The sequence below is a fragment of the Strix uralensis genome, chromosome 1 (assembly GCF_047716275.1).
Source record: "Strix uralensis isolate ZFMK-TIS-50842 chromosome 1, bStrUra1, whole genome shotgun sequence".
Classification (NCBI taxonomy): Eukaryota; Metazoa; Chordata; class Aves; order Strigiformes; family Strigidae; genus Strix; species Strix uralensis.
This window is the reverse complement of record NC_133972.1, coordinates 85,496,766-85,502,765: the sequence shown is the minus strand read 5'-3', so window position 1 is coordinate 85,502,765 and position 6,000 is coordinate 85,496,766.

The following is a 6,000-nucleotide window of genomic DNA, read 5'->3' as shown; positions in this document are numbered from 1 at the left end:
GAAAATGAGTTTTATGAACAATCCACCAGATGGGAAAATGTTCAAATACCACAAAATGTTGATCAGATTTATTTGAAAAGCAAGCTGTAACCATATGCATATGAGAGGAAGTAAAATGGATTTTCAGATATGCAGTGACTGCTGTCAAGCTTACAGCTGTATGAATTTAATGCTATATTGCTCTTTCTACAGTAGAATTCCTTGATTTCACTTACCTATTTGCCAGCTAGTATGATTAATATTGATTCAGTTTTACAAGCAATTAAATTGGAAAACATAAACAATCTTTCTACTGGCTTTTCACCAGACAGTACCACATATCTGAATTTTTGACAGGAGGGGTCTCTGAGATATTAATATTGCAGCATCCAGAGTATTTGTGCACAAACAGACCACACAGATATCACAGCATCTTTACAGCTATGGGATTTCTCATTTTCTCAGATTACAACAGTGCATATGTATTCTACTGCACTGACTTAATTTCATCTGCTAGAGTCAGAGAGTATATATAATAGTTATAGCTGCTTAATAATGAGTGTACTTTTCTATTTTAACTTTCTAAATGTTTTATTTGTTGAATTAGAAATGAATCTGAAATAGAGACAAAATGGATTTGAATATGTGGTTCACTCCTATTGAAACCAATTATATCTAAGTGATTCCTTACATTTTTTCTTTCATAGCCATTTTTGTCTTCATATCAAGTCATCAGATTCAATGTAATTTTTATTTGCAATCTTTTGTAATTTTTTTAATTGTAAATTTTCAGAAGTCACTGTTGATTTCAGGTTAGATGACTAAACTGTCCTTTTCATAATGTATTTTTAAATAGTACAAGTTCATGTTATTCAAAAAATCAAGTGATTCAAAAACATGTCCAATTGGGAGCAAAATTGCCAGACAGAGGAAAAACTGGATACCAAAAGGCATTTGTGCTCATGCAGGGAGTGCCATTTGAGTGCTTTCACAGATTTGCTCCTCTCTTTGAAGAAAGTTTGTATTAGGTCCAGTGAGTATAGAGTACAAAATCATTCTCCTGAACTGAACTGACTACTGGATTCGTGTGTTTTATTAGATCCTCATCAAGTTGCTGCTATTTTGGTGACAGCTGTTGCCCATGTGCTTTTTATCATTTTTAGTTAGCAAGAAGTTCATTACATTTTTGAAGTTTCCTATGTCCCTGGCTTTGTTGAATCAAGGTTGTGTTGTTGCACTACACAGTGAACCGGGTTTTTGAAGACCAGCAAGTTGTATCTGGTGGCTTGTTAAAAGCACAATTCCTTGTAGAAACTGTCTGCATTGGATCTGCATTGGTTAGGTGCCAATTTGTGGGTGATATTTCAATGCTGACCTCATGCAAGATCTTGACTCCTTCAGCAGAAACCTCAGTTTTCAGGTAAGACTATGTTGTAGATGTTAGCAGCTCCTTTGTGTTATGCGAGGCAGACAGTAACCAAACATATTTCATACTGAGTTCTCATTCACTGTCCATCAGCAGACATTCAAGATATAATGCAACAACTAAGTTCCTCCTCCAGTTTACTAGTAGGGAAGTGGGTTTGGTTAGTGAATTGAAACAGATATAAAGAAAGAAGAAACATAAAAAAGACCAAGTAGACATGCATGTTGCTTTTTTTTTTTTTTTTACTTCTTTCTCACCTCCTTCCTACTATTTCTATTTCTATTTCTATTTCTATTTCTTTCTATTTCTAATTTCTATTTTTTCTAGTTTAGTTCTAGTTCTAGTTTAGTTCTAGTTCTAGTTCTATTTATATTCATATTTATATTTATATATAGTTTTAGTTTTAGTTTTAATTTATATTGTTTGTATTGTTTATATTGTTTATATTTCTATTTCTTCTATCATTCTCTTTAGATTTAAGTTCATTGGAAAATGACCGTTGTTAAACACTGTGCAATGTCTAACAGAAGGTGACATTTCAATTAGTTGAAATATTTTGGAACTGTCAAAATAAACTTTAAATACCACCAGGCTAGATGGAAGAGATCCTGGTGTCTTATCCACTGGGTTTTGAAGTGAAATTTTAAAACTGGATGTTGGCATTATTACTTTTTATGACAAAAAATGCATAGACTTCAATCGATCCCAGATCTGAAAGAAGAAATCAAAGATGAAAGTGTCAGCTATGTCATTGGTATCTCTATGATGTGCAAAAAACTTTCAGGTCATCTGGTAAAATGTGGGAGATGACAAATTTTGCTTTGTCTTAAAAAGGATCAGGTGTGAACCAGAGATTTTTAAATGAATGACTGTACTATGTGCCAAGATAATAATATGCTAAATTTCTTATGCTCAGTCAGAAGACCTAATTATTCAAATTTATCCCTCCCATGGTTGAGAAATCTCTTCTCAGATGTCTCTTCCCTGCTTAATTTCCTCACCTTGCTGGGTGAGGGGTGCTGGGACAGGCTTTTTCCCTTCTCTTCCAGTTACAGAAAGGAGGACTGTTCCTAGCCCACCATCCTCTCTCAATAGTCCAGTGATAAACACCAGGGTACAGAACATGACCTTGAAATCTAAAATGAGAAGATTTCTCTGTCTTTAATGGCCCATGGTGGCAGCCTTGCCAAACAGCTGTACAGCAAGAATTGACCAGTTCTGCACATTTGCATTGATTTACACCCCTCTCTGTGCAGCCCCTGCTGCAATTACCACTCTGTGGATGAGAATAACCTGACTGGCCATTTGCTTTTAAGGAGAATTGACTCCATGGCACAACAAAAACTGCTGTAAAACTAGAAGAGGTTCAAGGTGATTAACTTCCTTATAGGCTCCCGGCAGGTTTCAGATGTATGCTGCTGAGTTATCACAGAGTACCTGAGGTTCTTGGGAAAGCTTTGCTTTATTTGGTGTCAGTTTCTCACTGACTGTTCATAACTAAGAGGCATTGCTGCACTGCTCTGCTCAGACTCTGCTAAGAGAGTCAAGCTTTTAAAAGTACATTTCATTTTACAAGAAACACGCAAACCTGGGGTGCAATAACCTACACTTCAGGTTTTCAGAGCAGAGATACATGATTTACTCTGTCATGACTGATTCTTGTGATTTTATCACAAGGTTTAGCATATTTTTTTATTAATTTCCAAACTCCTAAATAATATTTATAAGAGGGAGTAATTTTTAGAATTAACTTTAAATTAAAATATATTGATTAGAGCAAAAAAGTTGAAAGGTCTACCTTGAACTTTCAAAATCTGAGGGGAAAAAATGCCTTTCCCTCTTCACATTTTGATATCTTTTCTTTAAGATGTATTTTAAAGAACTCAGGAATACCATCTCTATTCTCTTTCTAAAAAAGAGGGTTTTTTACCTCAGAAGGCATAAATAAGAATGCATCTTTGTGGAGGTCATTGAATAGTTTAATGACATGATATGTGCACTAATTTCTCCTACAAAACCAACCATCATGTTAGTGTACACCCATGGACACAATGCAGAGGGATGATAGCGAAAGCTTTAAAGGCAAATACTCCAAACTGAGAAGATCAGCAGAGGGAGGGAGGTTTTGTTTAAGATTAGAGTGGGCAGGAAGAATTTAAATGGATCTCTGATATGTTTTCTTTCCCCACTAGATTTAAGCCAGATTTCCATACTGAATGTTACCTACTTGGCTTCTGGAGTCCCTACAAGATTTTCTTTAGCATTAGGGAGGTTACAAATACTAAGATCATTGTAAAATAAGCCTCTGACTGTGGAGTCGGTGTCTCCTATGCAGTTTCTCCAGTTTGATTCTACTTTACGTTAGGCACTTGGGGCACAGCGCAGAAATCCAATTTGTTACAGTGTACGTGAAACAGAAGAAGGGATAAGTGTGAGAACCCAGCAGTCCAGATTATGCTCTGACTGCTTTTACTGTCATTGTTAAGTAAAGAAGAGGGACATACTGTCATTCTCCAGATGATAGAAATTAATACAGCCTGTGACATGGACTTACCGATATTGAAGTGTATGTGAAACCTTGATGGGATTTTTTGGAAGGACATAGGCATATAATGCTCTGGTCATACTGCCAGAAGCCAGAGATATTGAGGCACTTTTTTTTTTTTTTTTTTTTTTTACTTTTTCCTGTAAAGTCAATCCTCCTGAGATTACTCTTCCATCTGGTCATACATCTGCCTCATTCGCCGGCACTGCACTAAGTCAGCTGTTGGCAACTCTAACATGACAAAAACCCTCTTAAGTCATCAAAGCCCCAAACTTGCCTTCTGGTACACATAAAAAAGCAGAGATTAGTGGCAGCATCAGCTTCTGTTTTTCCAAAGAGGAAAGTAGGTTGACAACAAAGCTCGTTCATGTCTTCCCTTAAAGGTTTGAATATTCTTTGCCTTATTAAGTAATCACCATTTCAAGCCTCTGAAATCCCGAGCTGAAAGACCGATTAGATATTACCCTGACTGTGCTGTTTGCTCTAATTTAGATTTATGACTATATCAGTTTAAGGAATGAATCTCTCATACCAGACACAGAAGTACTGGTTTCATTTTTCCTATGGAATACAATGTTTCATTCACTGGCAAAATTCCCAGACCTTCAATAAGATGGGAATAAATTATGTACATTTACATGACAGTTTTGTGAATTCTTAATTAGGAAACGGTAACTGTGATCTGAAAAGAAGCATTTTATGCAGTGAGAAAAATAATAAATCCATTAGTCCCTCTAAATTGTAACATTTAGCAGGAATGATAGATTTATGCTTGCTTTTAATTGTCTTCCATTGTGTTAAAAAGCCCTTTAACCTTTGAGTATTGATTAGGTGCAGAGAGTGAGTAAATTCTGCTTGCTTTAGAGGTAAACTTTGCATTTTGTCATTTTTAGTGCAGCATACCTAAGCTTGTTAAAAACAAACAATGAATATAATACATTTCTTTACAGTAGCAAAGTGGCATAGTTCCAGTCAGTGCAAAGGTTAAATGTCTTGTGTCCTTTCATAATTCCAGTTATACTACACAGAGAATTAATTTACCAAACTCTTCTTGTAGTTCTCATGAGTGTTATTTCTGATGTTTCAGAGAGAGAGAAATATTTCACTCTACTCTGTTAGTACTACAGATCATCACTTAATTTTTAAAAAATTCCTGTTATATTTACACCATCAAAACAAAAAAAGTGCTTCTTAGTTGTAGCTCAGTGAAAGCACCTGGTCTTAAGTATGGAAAAAATTAAATAGCTACCAAGCAGTTGTAATTTTAATACATCTCAGCTGGTACATATCTTGATGGAAATTTTGGCAATAGATATGTATGCATTTACGTGCAATTATGCACTCATAATATAAAGAAGATAAAAGAGAATATAAAGACCAAGAATAGAAGTTGTTCATTATCGGGATACTGCTAATGAGATAAAACTATCCAGTCAATATATGCTAAAAAACAGAAAAAAAATAGCTGTTACCTTTTAAAGGGCCTTGTCACTGTCATCTTGTGGCCCCTTTTCACAGTCAGCCCAATCTGCCACATGACTGAAACTGAGAGCTTGAGCACATCAAGTAAAATCTGGGCTGAGAGCTACCATGCAGGTACATGAACACATGAGATGTTTGCAATGTGTTTAGGTGTGATTAAAAAACACGTAAGTGGAAAGTTGTTACACAGTTGTAACCAAGCCGTACTAAGCTGTAATGTGTACCTTGTTACCAGTTACTGCCATTCCATTGTGCAGCTGCTGCATGTTACTCTTGGGAAAGAGCCACAAGGGAAGATATGAACAAGATTATAAAATTTCTGGTGGGGATTGATCTCCAAGGCAAGAGCCAAACATGGAATTGATATCCCTTAGCCAAGACATGAGCATCAAGCCTTAGATTACTTTAGAAGGCTCTTCCCAGTCACCTCTCACCATAGCTCCAGCGTCTCCTTTTTTGCCCCAGCCATAAATTTTGGCTAAGCCACAGGCCAGGGATCCTGCTGTCTTCAGAGATTAAATATTCCCAAGAATGAATATCAGTCTTGGCTGGCCTGGGAACATGCTTT